At 40.1% G+C, this 20,896-nt stretch overlaps 1 protein-coding gene across 1 annotated transcript in view; it reads right to left on the bottom strand.

Moving 5' to 3' along the window:
• The window catches only part of SEMA3D (semaphorin 3D), a 141,291-nt gene extending 134,703 nt beyond the window's left edge, over positions 1-6,588 (bottom strand). The window contains exon 1 of the mRNA XM_086480808.1: positions 6,545-6,588. The gene's annotated coding sequence lies outside the window, so the exon portion shown is untranslated. The remainder of the gene's footprint in view (positions 1-6,544) is intronic.
• Between the last annotated feature and the right edge of the window lie 14,308 nt (positions 6,589-20,896).

A 20,896-nucleotide genomic window follows, 5' to 3' on the forward strand; every position in this document is an offset into this window, starting at 1 on the left:
TACTATTAATGTGCCGAGATACATGAAGATCAGGTAAAAATTGGTATGCCTCCTCCCTAGATGAAAAAAAATTGAATTATGTGTTCTCCTTAGTAAGTTTGTGTTTCTGCACAGTATTTCTAGCAGATTTTTTTTCTTTTTCATTTGAAGACAAGAGTTTGGCTCCAGTTGAAACACAAAGGCTTAGTCTCCGACTGAAAGTATTACATGGCTCAGTGGATCCAAGAATTCCAGATTTGTTCATGTGGAGACTTTGTGCCTCTAGAAAATCCTCTAACTCACTTATAATATACCTCCCCAGAATAAAGTGGATTTTTTGAAGCTGCATTGTTCAGAAATTAATCTGCTAAACTAAGGAGGTCACAGGAACCAAAAGTCAGGTTAATTCAATGTAATTAATTTATTGAGGCATTAGGCCAAATTTGCTATTTATCTTTCACAACAGGGGACCTCATAATGCAATTACAAATTCAACTTTGCCCTGATGCTTATATCATTTAACAACAGAAAAACAGGCTGAGATCTCTGTTTATTCTGCGAAATAAAATTGTTTTTTATTACTTGCCTTCTTGAGGAACCAACATCTCTTAGTCTTCTGTGCTTGTTGACTCTTGCTCTACACTATGGTTGAAATTTGGTTTTGGGTTTTTGTTTAATTGCTAATGCTAAACACAAGAGGACCTTAATTTCTGACTGGGGCCTCCCAATGCTACTGCAATATACCAAATAAATTAATAAGAACTTCTCTGAATGAGAAAAGGTCCGCTCTTGTAACTAATGACTGTACAAACAGAAGTGACAAATCATGACTATTCATATCTTACGCATGCTTTCGACTAAAACCAAGATTTTAAGAAACAGGGAAGACAGACACAAACAAATTTGTTCCTGTCTAACTTCTATTAAGCAACAATGGATGTTCAGAGATGTAACAGGCCATAAGCCTGTTAGTAGGACTTACGGCAGTAGCTTTGAAGATTTATTTATGTCTTTAATAAAGGTTTTCAGGCACGTGCTTAAAAAAAGAAAGTAAGTCATGAAAACAAGTGAATGATTGGTATTTTATATGCAGGTGGAACATTTCTTTCAGAAGTCAGCGAATGGATACAGGAATGTTGCATCTTGCAAAGGTACAGATTATGAAGAAAGTCAGAAAAATAGTGAAGAGAACCTTACAGTCAAGGTTGGTTCTTTCTGTATATCTTGGAGAAAAGGAATTGCGTTTGCAACGGCCTATCACTACTTGTCATTGCTTTTCATTTTATTTCCCTCCCTCAAAGTGTAGCTGTTTAGCTCTTTTGATACCAAAGGATGTTATGAACAGTTTTCCTTTATTAGACTCCTCCAAAGCCTTTTAGTATAAGTCTTCATAAAACCTCATATATGTGCATTATAAAATTACAGGGAATAAGTTCCATATGAAAAATTCATCACATTTCTTCTTACTATTTTTTAGCAGAGATTCAGACATTAAGCATGAGAGCAACAGACATTGTTTTAATTCTTCATTGTGGAAGGGAAAAAAAAATGTACTTTTTGCTTTTGGTTGAGAAAGAATTTTTTACATACTCTTTCTCTGCAGTCTCTCCCTTGCAAAACCAAAAAAGGATTTTAGATGGACAAAGAGTAACCACAATTATATGGAGTGTGTCATTGATAAATTCCAGGGGAATATAACAAGCTAGGTAGGCACATACCATTAGATCTAGCTCTTCAAAATGTTAAAATTCTAGCCAAGATTAAACTGGAATATTTGGCCACATCAGCCCTCAGGACTGCACTTAACTTTTAAAAGGCTTGATCTGACTCTAGATTTAGACTTTAGGAAAGTACTTCTTTCAAGACAGCATTTTACACAGCAGTCTGTCTTTAAATGTGCTTTAGTCCCTCGAAGTCACTGAGTACAGATAGACTGAGAAAAGGCTCAAGTCTTTCACTTCATGACAGCCTTAGTTTTGTATAATTTTCACTTAATCCTAGGCTTTCTGTTTGTGGTGCATTTAGTCCTGAGTTATGCTGACGCAAGATGAGATCAGACTCAGGGTTGCAATGTCCCCAGGATTTTTGGAAGGGTACATTCCAGGAAAATCGGTAAGTTCTCTCCTCCCCATCCCCTTGGAAAAAAAAAAGGAAGAAAAAAACAACAATAAAAATTCAGCATATCATTGGAGAATGCACAGATGTTACAGAGCTTTATAGCCTCTCTTCTCCTGCATGACATCTGCTTCCTGCAAGTCTCCTGATTCACTGACCAACTAGATTGGAAACAGTTTAATTATGGATATTTGTTTTGCTTTTAAACTGTCTGCATTAAAAGAAAAAGCTCACACAACTGTTCTTTCTGTTTATAATAACACAGGAAGAAAAATATGCAAAGATGTACAAAAAGGATCCATGTTACTGAGTAATATATAAAGCATGAAATTCATGCAGTGTCAAAGGTCCTCATGAGTTACAGGCCTCCATGTACATATAAGCTCTAGAGAACAAATTTGTCTTTAGCCATATATATCCTGAACCCTTTAGGATTTGTCCTGCAAATTAGGGTTGCAAATAAATGCCTCTAATGTACTGTGCTTAGTCTGACCAGTGAAGACGACTATTAAGTAAACTGTTAGGTATCAGCAGAGCTCTGAAATTTAATCACATTTTCCAGTCACGTTGCAGGGAAGTACAATGATATAGTTAAGGCCAGTATAAAGTTCTAAGCTTAAATACCACACCCATCGCTCTGATAGTCAAATTGAGTCAATGATTCAACCCAGATGGGAATCCAGGTTCTTCTTGGCTTACTGTTATCTGTTCTGCCCATTGGGCTATATGACTTCCATAAATTATTTTGGAGTTCCCGTTAAAAGAAAATAAATCCACATGATGCTAAATGCTGCCTCCCAGCTGTAATGCAAACTGGAATTTTGGACCACAGCACCACTCCTGACTCATCCTGGATCCCCTCCATGTGACGTTGGATCCATCTAAGCTGGGGAGAGTGGAATAGAAGGGCTGCTTTCTTTTTTTTTTTTCTCGCTTTATTTTTTATCACCCACTGGCAGGTAACATGCGGATGTTCACGCAGCATGTCTCTAGGATGTGAAAAATAACAATACCAGAGAGGGACCTTTCTGAATACACAAGGATAGAAAGGAGAAGATAAAAGGACTAAAGATTTATACAGCGATAATTTAAGCACTGACTCATTGCCATTGCTAAGTTTATAAAATACATAAAACCCAGACAGAAATGGGGGGGGGGGGGGAGATTGTGCTAAGTAGTACAACAGAGGTGCAGCACTATAAAAAACATAAAAATAACATTAAAATTTACTTCACCCATAGTTTAAACACAGACACCACGCTTCAGGTCTTATGAGCATGGCCTTACTATGAGCTTCTCTGTCACTTGTTTATAGTTGGACAAAACCCAGAAAGCAAGGAAAACAAACACATCACACGTTTGGTGCGTCTATTTGATTCAACACCACTTAGCACACACCTTAAGCATCTTCCACGGGTTAAAAAGACAATGGGCCAAATATAGCTCTGGCTACGCCGCAGGCTGCCTTGCCAGGAGCACGCGGTGGGAAAGCCTGCTTAACCAGCATCGAAGGATTCCCTCATGCAGGAAACCTCAAAGAGTATAGAGGTGGCTCAGTGGCCAATTCCAGCACTGGGGGTTTTAGCCAAAGAAATTCCAGCATGTGCTGGGAATTCAGCTGATTCCCAGCTGATGAATCAGCCTCTCCGGAGCCACAGGTAACCGGTATGTCTACATTGCAGCGGCGCACAGTGAAGAGACATGTGAGATTACAACTTCTGTATTTTTAGCAGCAAAAAGAACAACGAGAGAAAAAGCAGAACAGGGATTCAAAAAGAATTCAGAAATACATCATTATTTTGACAACCCTAAGCTAACAGCACACTCACAGGGTGATTTTGAATGATTATGACCTTCTGCAAATTAAACTGTAAAGATCCTGACTGTGGGGGACATTTGCACCTCCACTTGTTCTGTGATAGAACACGGAAAGAGGTGCTGAGTATATCCCTTCTGCTAGGACCAAAACAGGGACAGGTTTTGTTGGGAGTGTTTCATTCTTTGGCTTAGCTTTTTAAATACCTTGGTGTTTACAGTGTTGATTTGCTTAATTGTCATTATTTAATCTCTGAGTAACAATGATGCAGTATCCTCAAATACTTTAAAGGGCTCTTTACCAATGAACGACATCTATTTCCATTTAATTTTCTAGATTAATTGAAACTTCTTTTTCCTAGGACCTTGTTTCATTTAATTCAGTTGCAAAATCCCAGTAGAATTTCAAGGGTGCAGTATAATTTGCATAATGAACATAGTGGTATCTCCAGTGAAAACATCACCTCTCGGGAAAACAAAACCAAACCAAACCAAATCATTGAGAAGCAGCAAGATCAGGGCTACTGCAGTGTTTTAGAAGGTTGGCTGATGGCACAACCTGCAGTTGGAGAGAAGCAAGTGGAGGCTGGTACTTGGGAGTGGGGTCCAAAAGAGGTATCACTCTTCTGGGGATCTAATAGCAGCTACCTACCAAGCCAAAGCTGAGGGCAGGAATGTAACTCAAATTACATCTTTCTGAGATTTAGTCACCTTACTTGTCACTACTGGAAGACACTTCTCTTTTCCTGGGTTTATTGTCCTGAAAGCATCTTACACCAGCTCTTGTAACTGCAGTCATTCTTGCATTTTGAGACGCGGCAGAGGATACTGGTGAAGCTGCTATTTCCATTTCTGGTTAAAGCGCATGATGGGCAGAGCCCACATATTGGCTGTGGCAGACTAGCTCGAAACGCTTCTGCCTGGTTTGCAGCACATCTCTCTGTGCTTCAGCACTGCACCTAACAGGGAGCCTGCTCTGTTGCCTGTACCCTGAGAATCCCTGTTGGATTGATCCAGGGCTAAGAAGAGGGAAAGTAAATTTAGTTCCTGGATCTCAGGCTAGTCTGGATGTCCAAGCCAAAATAAAGTTCAATAAAAGTGAAGCCAAGCTGCTCAGCCTGATCAAGGCTGAAATGCTTGTATTTATGAAGCACCTCAGATCAGGACGTGTCTTGGAAACCTTAAGAGGTGTGACACCTGCAGAATTTGGGTACCTCTGTTTGGCAGCAGGATTACAATTATGGATTAAAATACCCAAATTCCTCTTTAGAAAGCTATTTAGACACCCTGCCTTCTACAGATTTAGGAAAGACCTTTACCCTTACATACCTTGCAGATGATGATGAGTACTGCTTTTCTGTATCAGGCCCATAATAAACTAAACTAATTAAAAGGCAAAGATGAAAATCACATCAACTATATTTATATGGGTTTGAAAAATATTATTAAATTGTTGTTCCATACAGTAAATCACTTCCTAATGGTTAACAGTGAAATCAAGGCTCTCTACCTGTTCCCTAGATCTGCAATTCAGTAGTAAAATAAAAGTGACATGCAAAAATTCTTAGAAAAGTTCTTTCCTGAGTCTTCATGGCCTCTGTCAGAGACACAGATGCAGTGTTCAGCTGCTGCTTTCTCAGCAAAGTGCTCTCTGCTTATGGCCAGACTGCTGCCTCCTTGATCCCTATTGTTCTTGGGCAACTTTTCCCAATTCAAATCAAAGTGAAGCTTTTTTTACAGAAAACATAGGTGGCTGCTTTGCGCCTCTTCAGTACGCAGTCACCAATTACCTAATGCACTCAGGAATGTCTCCCTTCTAAAAGCAACAACTTTCATTTTGTAATATTCACTGCAAAACAAGGAGCTTTACCACCCTCCGTGCTATTGCACAAAGCAAAGTAGAGGTTGTCAGTGCGAGAAGACGAACAATCTCATTTCAGCGAGCACCCCAGGCCAACCAGGTGCTCTGCACCTCCTAGTGATGGACACGTTCAGCTCACGGCAATGCCGGACGACCAAGAGGACAGGAAGGAATTTTGCCACCGCTCCAGCACGCAACAGTTTTGCTGATGAACAGGGGCCGATTATGCCCGCGCTGCCCTTTCCATCGCCCTGAGACACCTACGCAAAGCAGAAGCAGGCGCAGGGGTGCCGGGGCTGGGAGAACGAAACACCTCTCCCTCCGCCCGCACCGGTCCCACCTCCCCAGCCTTTAACCCCCGCTCCCCAAAACCGTCGCCCTCTCGCCCCTGACCCCCCAAACCCACCTCCCCTGCGCTCCCAGGGCAGAGCCGAGGGAGTCTCCCCGCGCAGCGCGCCTCACCACCCGGGTGACAGCGGGACAGGTGGCCCGGGGACGGCCGCCAGGTGCCGGGCGCTGGCACCCGCTCCGCGGCAGCCCCAGCGGCTCTGGGGGCACAGGAGAGCGGGGGGTCCGGGACGAGCAGGGGGGACCCCATGCACTTTTACACACACACACACACACACACACACACATACACACACACACACACACACACACACACACACACACACACTCCTCCCCTCCACCCTTTCTCCGCAGCGGCGGAAAAGTGCTCCAGCGCGCAGCGGAGCGGCGTAAAGTCGCGGGGGCCCCGCGGGGGCTGGCTGGTACCTGCCGGGGAGCCGGAGCGGCGGCGAGGTGCGGGGTGAGGCCGGTGCGTGGACGGGGCCGGTGGCTGGGGTTTTGGAGGCGTTGCGAGAGAGGCGGGCTCCTCCCCGGCGGCGGCGGCGGCGGCGGCGGCAGCGGAGGGTCTCGCTCCTTCTGCGCGGAGTGTCAGACTTTCCCCCGGCTTCCCTGCCTCCATCCCCGCCACCCCTTTCCACTCCCTCGCACGCACATGCACACCCCTCCAGCAAATGGGCTGCTTCGGGTGCCTGTGCGTGTGTGTGTGTGTGTGTGTGTCAGCCAGCTCAGACACACACCCACCGCGGCTGCTGCTGCTCCCGGCGTAGGTCACAGCCACCAGGAAACGTTAGCGCCGTGAAAAGTAGCGGAGTGCACACGCAGACACCCAAGCACCCAAGACAAACTGTGGCAGACGTATGCCCACCCTAGCTGAGACCGGGCACCGAGGGGCCCTGTGCTCATATACTTTCCCCTGGACCACAGACCTCCCCTGCGCTGCTGGATCGCACACCTGCGAGTTTGCACAGGAGCATCCCACATCCCAGCCTAATATTGGGATCACCCTGCGCAGGTGCTGGTCCAGATCGTAATGTCTACAGCAGCCTCAGGTCCACTCACGTTGTTCCTGTGACACACTCCTGCTGGGGCTGAAGTGCAGGTCACTGCCTGGTAGAGTGGGAGCGAAAAAAAAAAAAAAAAAAAAGCAAGCTCCCCACAGTGATAAGGAGAAAGCAGCTGGGTAGTGGCCCAGAGCTAGGGATTTAAGAGTAGCCCACGTGAAAAATGGTAGTGCCAGGGATATATCTGCCTTTGCATTTATTTGTTTTGCGCGTGGAATGTGCTACATCAGTGGTTCTCCAGCTTTCGTATGCTGCAGACCACTTCCTAAGAGAGAATTTCACTCCTGGACCAACCCACTCCCACACCAAACCCTTCTCTCCAAAATATTTCCTTCTGTGGCTGCCCGAGGAAGAGCCTTTCTGCCCACAGGCTGAGAGCCATTGAACACATGGCACAGATAGTATCAGACACTTCCAGGCAAGACACACTGGGGCTCTTTCAAAAACTGTTTCCTTTAGTGAAGAGCTCAGATTGAAAGTCTTCATCTGGTGACTTGGTTGTGGAACAGACCCCGACTGTTGCTCGCATGAAATAACAGGAGAACCAAAGAAGTCCAGAGGAATATATTGGAGTTTCCACCATGTTACCCACCTCAGCAGAACTTCGTCCTCACCTACCATTCACACAGAAGTCAAATGGGTGGTCTGGGCATACAGGGTAGGTTCTAAATATGAGGTGTTTTTTTTTTTTCTAAGTTCACCAAAAACCAGCTTTACACTTCTTTATCTAAGTTTTTGAAACAGTTTGTTACTACAGCACGAAGTTGATGTTGTTTTTATAAACCCTGCACACACAGATACACAGACTCTACTTGTCTACATGTGTCTTACATTCCCACAAAATAAATGGAGGGATTTGAAGACAGGTTATTACTTAGCTGCCATTGACCTCTTCTGTTTAAGGCCTTCGAAAGGGATTTTTATCCCTGATTTTCCACTTTCGTTTCACGAGTAGGATTTTCCACTGCTTTAACACCTGGATGGCACTGTTTAATAAAAATATAATTGTGATAAATATAATGCAGATTAGAGCCCAGTTTGTATTTTAAACTCCTGTGGAATAATTCCTGCATTTTACCTTGTTCCCAGATACCCACTGAACACCACAGACACTTTGCTGGTAACCACTTTCTGCACCAGAAGAAGCTCAACAAGGAGAAAATGAGGAGCAGGTTGACGAAAGGAAAATCCCTGTTGATTTCTGAAACATTCATTAGAACTATAGAATTGGGTTTTGATGTATTCCGAAAACATGAATCCTGTAAAAAGAAAACGGTCTGAGAAGTACTGCTTGCTTCATGTACTGGAGATATTTCAGACTCCGGTGAAAAAGAAATCAGTCTGAATGTCCCCTTTTCTCATTTGTGGAACTCATCTGCAGTCTCTGTGAAATGTAAAAGAAATGGTTTTGGAACCGGTTTTATTTTAGTAGCTACTTTTTCTTCTTGCAAATCATGCGAACACATATTTTTGGTGGAATAAATAGCAGAAGATTCATCTTTCAAGAATTATAAAAAAGAATTTGTGAAATAATTAAGCTCTTCATTTATTGAAGTGGAAGAAACCAAGAAAAAAGATGCCCTCTTGTGGATGTTTGCTGAATGAAAACTAGGAAAGTTCTTAACATTTCTGGGCAGACAGCACAGAATGAATATGCCTTTTTTCCTTGTTACTAAGGCTATAAAACAACATTACACAAGGTCATGCCATGGACAGAGGCTGAGGTGACGTTCACTGTCTTCACAGTATCATTTTAAATGACCAGTTGATGCATTCCTTGGCATCCTATTTTAAACCACTGTTCAGAAAATCTCAGGGTAGATAAGTGCAGCTTTACTGGGAAACAGTAGAAGGAATTTTACCTTTCTCAGGGTTCTGCATTAATGCAACCTCTTTGGGTGACCTTTTTGGTCAGAACTGCATTTGTCCCTTACAGGGTGTTTGAAATGCCCCCAAAGTTACATGAATTTCTGCCAAATCTACAGAAATTGTCTAAAGTTTTAATAGGAAGAGGAAGGTTCCTTTCAGTGTTTTGAACACGATCACATCTGATGGCAATGATGATGACATTATTTTTCCTGCAGAAAGGACACTTACTATTGGGTGGACGAAGTACTCAACAGGTTCTTACAAACATGAATTTGAAGTGTTTTCTTCTCCCTTTTTTTGTCTTTTATAGATAAATTGAGGCTCCCCCAAGACCAAATTCCACACCCGGTGCCCTGGGCAACTGTTCAAATTTCATGTAGGGCTGACTCGTTCGTAAAAGAGAAGAAGTTGAACATCAGAGATCTGCATTTTTCTTTTCTCATGAACAATAACAAAATCATGAATTAAATGACAAAATAGATCTTTAGCAAATAACTGTCAAGAAGAGAGGTAAGCAGTTTTTGTTACTTTCTATTCCCTTTCTTTTCTTCTTGATCGTAAGTCTGAACACCATCCAGATACTGTAATGCCAAACTAGCATATTTCAGAGACAACTCTTTTTATCTGAGATAAATTGTCAAAGCAAATAGATGGTCTCTTAGTAAAGGCTGCAGGAAAAACTAAGATGGCAGCATGCTGCCACACTGTAGGCATTTATCTTAATACTGAGCATTTCCTTCTCTAAGTAGTGACAGAAACGCCTGCAGCACTCTGCAGTGCAATGATGTTGTCTAAATCTCTTAAATTTTCCAAATGTAAGGCTAAGTTTTGTGTAGTGAATTTCTTTCAGTTGAACAACTATGCACTGTCTTTGAAGTTCTTCACAGGAAGATCATGTCACTTATGCCCAACTATATGAATTAGGATGCAGTGATCTTCCGAAAAGTTTCAAAGGAACCTCCCATTCCCTATTGACAAGACCAAGAAATTAGGTGTTGACTTACAAACCTGGATGGTCTGGCAGTGCTTTTTCCCAGACACCCATCTCTGCCTCTCCTTCTAGCAGCAGACATGAAAGTGTCAAACATGGAGCAACTTCTATACCTGACATGTTAAATCAAACGACTGAAGCCCAGAACTGATTTAATTTCATCTGATGGATTGTAAACTGGAGCAGTGAAGGAGTTGTTGCAAGTGCAGTGGAGCTCCTCATCCACAAGTGGGGAAGCCTTTGTAAGGATGAGGAGGGGAGCAATCAGCTGGGGGCAGAAACTATCTCATCCAGTCAGTCTCAAGTGCCTGTATTTAAGAAGGCCACCAAACATTCCTCCTTGGGGAGGACTGGGTCACTAAGCTCCTACAGTTATGGTGCAAGCATATTGACAGGCTGTGTCCCATACTTGCAATTCAGTCCAATTCAGACTCTAACACTGTCCAAGAATCTGGATCAATATTCTCTGAAGACAGCAGGTGTATTTCCACTGAGAATAATGGGACCTGCACTGATGAATGGGGAACTGTATGAAGGAGACAATTTTATATGTGTGCCACAGAGTTACAAAAAGTCAGGCATTTTAAAGAGGATGAGTAAGAAACAGAAGAGTGTTAGTAAGGTGTTGAATTCCCACATTGCAGTCCATCAGAAGGTAAAGGCTCTTTTTCTGCACTCTTTCTACAGCTCAGCTTTTTGCCTTGTCTGAATGGGAGTAGCTGGAGTTTGCCCGTTGTCCTGTGCTGATGCAGTTAGGTGACTTCTGAGGGTCTGCAGAGCAAGACAAGGGACTCTGCTTACTCCCTCTCCCATCAATTTGGGAAGAGGAGTATCTGTTTTACCCCAGTTCTGGTAATCATAATGCAGTACCTGCACAAGACTGTACACTGATTTCATGTTTTCTCCCACCCCAACAAGGATCTGCTCCTTTCTTTTGCTTGAAATACAGCTTGGATAGAGCTCCAACATTGCAGTTGCAACCTGATTTATTCATAACACTATTTCTTCTTAAATAGTGTTCTGTTTTGTTTTTTCCTTTAGGGTATATATATGAAGGTCATCACAGAGAACTAGGTATCTGTATTGTATCCTTATTCCCCTCAGACAATGTACTTGAGAAAACACTGATTGAGCCTGCAAACCCTTACTGACAAGGGTTTCTGTAAGCCCTTTAATTTTATTTTTCACCTGATCATCCCTAGTTCTACCTGATCTAAAGCACTGAGAACAAGAAGCAGTCAGAGCAGAAGGAGGAGGTCAAGGCTCCTTCAGCTTATCAGTTTGTGAAGAAGCTCAGCATGTGCTGTAGACTGCATCAGGAGAAATCCTACTGGGGTTTAGAGTCCATGAAGGAGGCATTTCTACCCCCTGCAGCTCCCAAATAAGAGCAGATTTCACTTCATTCATTGCTCTAAGATGTAAGAGACAATCTCTCTCCACTGAGTTGATGTTCCAAAAAAAAAAAAAAAAAGAGACAAAGGGAAACTTTTATGAAAGATGCAGAGAAAAGTCTATTACTTAAAAGGGGGCAAAATCTTCCTTAAACGTATTAGGTAAAAGTAGAATATCCATCTTTGTCTTCCTGCCAAATTACTGGCTGATTATCAAAACTTAGTCATAAAGTATCTGATCGTGAATTACTGAACATGTTCAAACTCCATTGGAGTTCACAATGTTTAACTTTGTTCATTACGTCACAGGGTTAGGTACAAATTAAGCAATGTCGTATCCCAGGTACCTTGTTGTCACTATTTAGTCCCTGTCCTCGCAAGATTTCAACTGTCTCATGAAGCACCTACAATTTCCACTGACATTAGTTCGAGCTTTGGTGCACAGTTTATGTGGGATCTGGTCCAAATATGGTGAGAAGAATAAAAAGTTTGCCTACAGATCATGATTGGGATAGAAATTCAGCCTCTACAAAATAAATAGTATAACAAGTAAATAGTTTGTCGTATTTCCATGTATGTCCTGGGTAGGAGAGGAAAGCAACTCCTGAAAGCCCACAGTTCGATATATTTTATGAGTAAGACAAGAAACTAATTTCCATTAAAAAATAACTGAAGTTCTTTTTCCTGCTTTATAAAAATTGTACTTCTGTATTTCTAAGGAAGGGCATTTCTGCCTCCTGTTTCTACTTCCAATGAAACCAGTGGTTGAACTAGGAGGTTTAAGGCATTGTCCTGCGCTCACTGAATGGCAACGACTGCTGCATTGATTTATTGGCTTTCTCACCAAGTAGGGAAGGGTAAGAATAAAATCAGCTTTGAGCTGTGTCCAGAGAACTCCGATTCCCCTCAGCAGTAGCTGTAGCAATAATAAAAAAACCCAAACCTCATTTTAATAAAACATGAGTGCTATTACAAGAAAAGGTTCCATGTATTTTCTTATCTCAGAACACAGAATATCTAGTTCTGTTTATCCTTAGCATGAACAAATCTTTGTGAATGCCTAAGAGTCACTTTTTTCTAGTGAAAATATGTACTTGTGGTTAACAGAAGACAAACATCCAAGCAATGGTTCTATAGATAGAAATGTTCTTTCTGGCTCTAAAAGATAGCTTTGTCCAAAACACACCCTATTTATTATTTATTCTTGGTTATTTTTGTTTCCTATCCAATTTAGGGCAAACCTTAACTCTAGGTGATCACTTTGCAAGCAAAATACTGTTAAATGGAACCACATGCCTTAACGATTTACAGCATACATTACATGGGCTCATGTTCACTGTCCTCAATAAATAGCTGTTTTGATTGCATTAAAAGATTGTCTCCCTTAAACTGTAAACATTAAATTTTTTATAGCTTCATCAGTGAGACAAGATTGTTGTTAGTAGCTTAAGATAATACACTATGGCCATGTCAGTAGAAAATCCATCTGGAAGATGGGAGTTATCAGCACTGTCAGAAGGTTAAAAACAGTGACTTGGTATGGTGCGCTTGTTTACACACTCCTTCTGTTCCATGTTAGTGTTCTATTTAAATCCTTTCATGAAATACCTGTGCAACAGGTTTGAACAAAATGGACTCTGAACTTGAAAATCACCCCATCATTTCTAATGCGGACAGGCATTTATTCATGGATGTCGTGGATTTTGGGAGCTCTGGAGGGAAACTTCAAAGGTTTAAGTCTGGTTTTCTCTGTACAAGAAGCCTAGCCTAGCCAAGTGAGGCATCTAAATCCCAGTGAATGGATGCCAAATCCCAAAAGCTTAGCGAAATCCCGGCAGCACACATCATCATATTTTGAGTACCTCAACAATCCACAGTGACCTACATTTTAAGTTAGAAGTATATTTTGTGGGGAGCTGTTGGGCAAACACCAGTACTATTTTCTTGTCCTTTTTTGCTTCACAATTCAACTGCACTTTTTACAGGAGTAGGACATGCTCTTGCCTGCACAGCCAGGTGTAGATTTACAGCAGATGAACTGGGTTTTGTGGGAGCTGTAACCCCCTCACCCTGCTGTCGTGGTTCTGGTCCATATGATGAAGTGACTCCTTCATACATACTACTCCCATTTACATCATAGCTGCATCCAAGTCTGATTATACTATGGCATATCTGTGGCCTTTAGACTACCACCTTTCTAGCCAAAGGTGGTAACATGCTTTACACTAAATAAAGTGATGAATATTGCACTGATTGATTCTGTCCACAAGTAGCTCAGCTGACTGGCGTACAGATTTCAGACTTGGCTCATCAAAAATGTATGCACTCAAATTTGCAAATAAGTGTATTTCCTAAAACCTGGGTTTCTAATCATAGAGGCTACCTATGCAGTCAATAGAGATTGATGCCAATCTCTCTCTGTGATGATGCTTTCCATAATTAAAAAAAATCTTAAAAAATAGTTCAGACAAGGAATATAACTACTTCCTTAGTACTTTCTATGTCTCTCCTTTGACTGCAGAGGGAGCCTACACGTCTACTTCTAAATGTCTAATGTTAAGTGAGTGAAACCCACCCTGAAGTAGTACAGCTGAAGCCAACATAATTACATACAAAGTGTTTTCAGGATCAAGTCCAGAGGTTATTAAGGACTCTGTTATGAAAGGTGCTATTCATCTCAGCATTATAACCTGGAAACAGAGTGACCACAAGTTGGTGTTTCTTGTTGAACAAAATTGCTTTCAGAGTCTGACAGAAAGACATTTTATTCAAACTAAACAAACAGATTTTTAATTAATTTTGTTTATTTCTCCTTTCAGTAGAAATCATTTATTCGGTTTTATACTAGATTTAATTCAGTTTACATCAGCAACATATCTAGATGTGGCTGTGCCTGGCTGCCATTCAGTCTTCAGGGCTATGGCTTAAAAAATTCGAAAAACAAAAAAAGAAAAACAAACTAATAAGTCTAGCATCATTGAAACCATGTGCATCTGTATAAAATGCTTATATGTTCAGTGGCTCTATCAGCTGAGAGGACTGTGAACTCAAATATGAAGGATCCCAGTGCATTAGAGAATCAGCATTTGACGCCGTGGTTTGGGTAGATATCTTTTGTTCTAGCAAACTGAAGATACGAAGTGGAATGTGGTGTATAGATTGCTTTGGTCATCTAGCTTTTCATATTTTCTCTTTTAAACTTTCTCCTTTCAGTAAACGAGGGCTTTTGTCATTGATTGCAATGAGAGAAGAACCTAAGGCCATAGAAAGGAAGCTGTAGTGAGTGAATGCTTTTGAAAACAGACTTGCACACGAACTGTATTTATATGTGGAAAGTTGCTGTATATACCAAGTCAATGCATAGCTCCAGGTGCTTTCAGCTCACAAAGAAACATAAGTAAAAGTAATAGAAAAGGAAAACAGTGCTTTAGCTTAAAAAGGAAGACTGCAATTTTTACAAATCAGGTAATTTTCAACAGCTTTGTTGACCATAGAAAAAAATTACCAGTTTAATTTTTTCATAGTTAAATATCGATTAGATTGGCAGCAGAAAAAAAAAAAAAAAGGAAATTAAGCTTACGTTTTCTCTCACTGATGCCAACAGACATATTTCCATAATTTATTATTATTTATTAATTATTGTACTCTAAGCAACTTAACAGCTACACATTAGTGTCAGTCAGTTGAAAAGGCTTAGTTTATATAGACAAAGACTTTAAGGCCAAAACTACAATTTGATCACTTATCTCTGACCTGACTCAGGAATTTCAGTGGATGATCCCTGAGCTCAACCTTCAATCTCAGCCTGAGCTAGGACACATACGCAAGAAAAAATATCAGTCCTGAGCTAAGTAACTAGGAGGAAGAGAAATCCCTGGAGAAATTTTTCCAATGGCTAATAATCATGATAGTTATCAAGATGACTGATTTTTAAAGTAGTGTTAAAGCAAACCCTGTTGTAGCAGTATGTTTCATCATCTTGATTTCTGGAAGGAAAGATACAACAGCAAATTATTACGGCATATTAAGGTCTCTGAATACATGAGACCCTATAGACCATTTACTAGACATTAAAGTATTGTTGGCAAAACCAAAAAAGATAGCAGATCCAGATGTATGTTAGGGAACTCCAAGTTATGTCTAAGCAGTACTAAAAATACCTGATAATTTCTTATTTTACCTGGGAGTACTTGCATCCATCCTATAACTGTAAGTCAAAAGAGATCAAGGAATCACACTGTGCTATTTGTGAAGCTATTCAATGAGAAAGACAAAATAGAAAATAATGAAACATAAATAAAAAAGAACGAGGAAAACAAATGAAGTGATTGTTCACAATAGAAGCATCTGCAAGGCCATAAAGAGCTCAAACAGCTATCCAAGCTGTAACTTAAGTGACTGAGGGACAGAGACTGATCCATCTTCCTACATTCTTCCAAGATGGATATAGTAACAGCGACGACAACTGCCAGAGTCATTTTGTATTAGAGCAACCTTTTTCTATAAGAGACAAAAAATAAAATAAAGGAGGAATATTCTCATTAAATAAGACATTTTTATAAAATACTGGTGAAAGTACACTTTTGTTTCCTCACTTCCTATTATTCAGTTTGTGACTTCTTTGCTTCTGTTCCTCTCTTTTGGATACTCCTTGGTCATGCAGGAACCTCAACCATGCAAATATGAGCCAAAAGTAAGGCATTAATTATGATCCAGTCACCTGATACTACCAATTAGTCCAAGAAGGGAAACAGGCACCTTCAAAGGATACAATGATCCTGTTCTAGAGAGGTCAGATGACTTCTTTGGAGAAGCCCCACAAAGGCAACCTGTGGTGACTGGTTCATTGTCAGCACTTTAATCTTCAGATGTGTAAAATCAGGTCAGATGACTCTCACCTACAACTAACTCGCAGGTGACCTTTTATGTATACTGTCATTCTTATAATTTTTGATGATCAGGTGCTGGTTTCTGATTAAAATCAGGTGTAGCCTAGGAAAAGAGTGAATTTTCCTGTTCATTATTGTAACACCTGATAAATAGATCTCTTTCTGAGGTCTTTAGTTATGGTATCATTGTTTATGTTTTACATACATGTAAGTGAAAGCAGATTGAACTGGCAACTGTTTTGAAGAATGGAGTGGAAATTTTCACCTGTGTATTTTACTGGCATGAAAAAGTTTAAAAGCAGTGTGTATCTTTCTTTGCTGATTAATGTTGGGTTCAGTTCTTTCATTTACATAAATCGGGGAATATATATTTTTTGTTTAAGTTGTACACTGGTGTAACTCTAGAGATCACTGAGGAATTATATTCATGCAGTTGACTTATTAGGCGCTAACTCAAGCATTATTTTTTTTCTGCATATATTTCTATAATTTAAATTATGAAGGCTGTCAGTCTGATTTATCAAAATCTTTCTTCTGGCTTTAATCTGAATGAAACCCCAGTCTTCTGCCATGGAAGATAAAAGGCTACCCCAAAAATCAGAAGGAAGCATTCAAGAGCATGGCTCTGAATACTATCATTCTCAAATAGCAATAAAGGTACCCATTCAACATAAAACTTACATAAACCGTAGGCTCATACTTTTACTGTCAATGAACAGACCTAGTGTAGTAACACACTTCAAAAATTTTCAGAAATTTAACTGCAAAATGAGAGATCATTCTGTCTCAGGAATTTTCACAAGCCTTTAGCTTCTGGAGCACGACTAAATGCTCAGGTTGGTCCCAACGTTATTTGCTTTTATTTTCTATGGGGTGAATTTTAATACAGTTTTCTTGGCCTGCAGAGCCTGCTTGGGACTTCAGATCTCTGATATTTTTATTCATCCTTTACACATAATACCATTCATCTGCCTGGTTTTATAAGATTTTGGATGTCTGAAAGCACAAAAGCTGTTTCTTTTGGCAACAATGTTCAAGAGCTAAGTTTCAAAAGAGGACCATAGCTAAGGAATACGCACTTTGTTTACATGTAATGTAGTATTTTACTTTTCTAAAAGTCCAGCAAATTTATATTGCAGGTGCAAGTTGTCAAAACTTGTGGTTCTTTCAATTCAGCCCAGAGACATAACTGTATCCATATTTTTATGAAACACCAGTTATATGTTCTAATTGTAAGTTACATAGCCTCTGTTCATTTGATGGCCTTTTCTTTGTGTTTATTTAATCTAGAATTAAACTATAAAGGAAAACAGACTTGGCAAGGATCTAGGTGGCTTTTGGAGTGATCTGAAGTAACTTACTCCCGGGTTTTGTGGTGCTTGTGGCAGAAATGAGTTCTGTGCTCATGGCTTTATGGAATATCTTTGGATGGCTCTACAGACATGCAGTCTTCCTTTTCCAAAACAGTTAGCCTGGAGTTCTGAAAAAATCTAAGCCTGCTTTTGCGGTACCACACTACTGACGAGGCAAAATACAAACCATATATCAAGCCAGTATTTTTGTAATGGACAATGCCTATTCGTTCCAGTCCTTTCATATGTGTCCATCAGAATCAAGTCTCGTGCATCAAGATAAGCAGCTCATGCACATCAGGCTTATTTCTGGGATAGAACAATGAGAGGTTTTGCAAACCCGACACAAAAAAAGAATTAACAGAAGTAATTATAGTCATTTTTGCAACGTAAAAACAAACAGGAAGGTCCCTCTGGGAACATAATTTTATAGTTTACTCTCACCTAGAAGAAATCAAGAGAGACAGATTTTCATCCTAATCCACAAGAAACACCAGAAAAACAGAATGATCACAAAGATTCGATTTGTAGCACTCTAGTTTTTCAGTCTAGGACATGTTGCTTTCTTAATTTAATTTCTTAATGACCTACCTCACACCAGTAGCTGCAATGGGTAAAGTGACAAATAGTACTGAAGGTGAGGAAGAGGGATGTGAGACAAATCTAGAAGGATTAAATGAAAGGCATGGTTGTGGGATGAAGGTGGGAGTTTCTGTCTTGCAATCACTGCACCATGAGCCCCTCTCAAGGCTGCTGCAGATATATTCCTTTCATCAAGACATCTACATAACACTCTTTCACCATAGATACTGCTGCAGCAGAGGATCAAGGGCTCTCAAGATTTTTTTAAGGAGGGAGGACCATAGCCCCAGAATGTCACTGTTATTCCTGTGCAGTCAGAAAGGGAACATCGGCAGGTTATAAGTCTGCAAATTAATTAAGGCAAGATAGAAACCTCCAGGGAAAATAGCCAGATCCAGTCAGATTTCTCTACTCTCCTGCAACATACAGGAGGAGAAGACTTGTGGTGGGCTGAATCTAAAGTCCCATGAGTCACAGGATGGATTCTTCAACTGCTAATCTCAACTTTTAGGGAATCACTCTAAAAGTTTTGAGTAGTCACATCTTCAGGTTAGTGGAAACAGCAGATGATTATTCTCTCAGGATCAGCCACTTAATTAAATATAGAAAATCCACTCAGTTATAGCCAACCAGCCCCACTGACCTCAAATTTTTAGTCTAACAGTATTTCTTTAAAGTTCAACATCCTGTCCATGAACACTCAAGAAGAAAAATGTGGTAGAATTTACAACTATCATATTACGTATGTTCTCCAAAAAGCAGCTAATCTTATGGCAGACATAAACTCACCAATTTGTGGAGGAAACTGTAGTATAAAAACCTCACAATTTTTCTTAACTGATACCCCACAATGGCACTAACATTTTTCATTCACGGTCTGATGTATGTTTTGAAAGATGATGTGTGAAAGCAGACTTAAGGTTTAGTTCTACCATTTTTCGGTGAGGGCACCGTTCAAAAATAGCATATATATTTCTAAGCAGAGCTTCCCTTCTAGCAGATTATTTCACATGTGTGCTTTAGAGGAATTCTTGCACCTTCCTCTGAAACTTGCAAAAAGTGAAATTTGCTGCAGGCAGGATGAGGAAAAGATTTGCTATTACTTTGGACAATTGTGTTCTTTTTACACTACTGGAACCAGAAAGAGAGATTTTACTTAGGTGCTTTAGATTCTTAGATTTGATTAAAGAAAACATACTTTTTTATTTAAAAAAATAGAAGGAAAATATTTGTAATTTTTGTAGTGTTTTTTGTGGTTTTTTTTCTCATGTCAAACCTTTCTGCCGACATAAAGAATAGACTTCGGGGGGGGGGGGGGGGGGGGGGGGCGCGCGGCGGTGAGGGGGAGTTTGTTGTATTTTTGTTCTCCAAGGTAGCTCTGCTGCCTTTTTTATTTCTGTGTTTCATAATGTCACTTTATCCCTTCCATGACCCTTAAGCTATGTTATTTTCTGTATCTGATATATAGAAGAAAAATACCCCAAAACAAATATCTAGTATGGCTTAGTAAAGAGCAAATTGTGAATCACTGAAACGAACAATAACTGTAAAATATTTTGGTTACAGAAGTTTTTTTGACTAGGGACTCAAGCCTTTGTCCTTACTTTCTCATTATGAATAGGGTATTTTTTTTTATCTCTGTATGTTACACACTAAATTTGCAGCTCAGTTCAATAGCAGATCCTTGGCTGATGTAATTCGTTGCAGCAGCACTGACCTCGGTGAAGCTATGCTGAAACATTGCAATGGCCTGAAAGTATGAACTCTGTTGTGTATTGCACAATATCCTACCACTTACTCCAAGTAATACACTGTGTTTTGTCCAAAAAAACAAGTGGTGAAATGATTTATTAAAAAAATTTTATAAATTACTCATTTTCCGTTGCGAGAGTGGGTTAGACCTAAAGTGTACTAAACATGTTAGTCTTCTGTGTTGCTAGTCATAACCTACAAGAGATCAGTTTCAATACAGAATGGTTAATTTGTGTTAGTTGTAGGCAGACCCTGCTTGACATGTGAAGTGAAAGCCATAAAATGCCTTAAAAGTGCCAACATTTTGCAGTGAGAGGGATTTTGGTGGGGGTTGTTGTTTGGTTTGGGTTTTTTTCAGAACAAATGAAAACATGAACTTCAGAAACATTTCTACCTTGATAAACTTTAACTTCCACTGCATGATTTTAGCCTTTGGCCTTTCATCCTCATTAATGAATTGGAATTCGAATCATCTTCATCCTACACAGATCCTCTTCAAGCTGTGAGCAGAGAGAATCAATTGTGAAATGTCAGCTATGTTTACAATATATTTCTTGTTTACATGAAAGCATTTCTTAAGTCTTCAGGACCACAATGGTTTTTTTGGTTCCATACCAGTTTGATCCTATCTTTGCTTTATTTTGCTTCTGTTTGTCAGACAAACCCACACTGTCATCTCAGTTTTGCCTTTTGTCATTTTATTTTAATACGATCACACACTCACATGTATACAAGACTCAGAATTTCTGCTGTAGACCACTGGAACATAAAAAGATACCACTAATAAGAATAAAACTCTATGTAACACACAAAAGTTTTCTTATATAAGTACTTTATGACACTTAACCCTTGATCCTGATTGATAATATCATAGCATATGTAAAAATTAAA

Source organism: Leptosomus discolor, chromosome 1 (genome assembly GCF_034619465.1).
Source record: "Leptosomus discolor isolate bLepDis1 chromosome 1, bLepDis1.hap2, whole genome shotgun sequence".
NCBI lineage: Eukaryota > Metazoa > Chordata > Aves > Leptosomiformes > Leptosomidae > Leptosomus > Leptosomus discolor.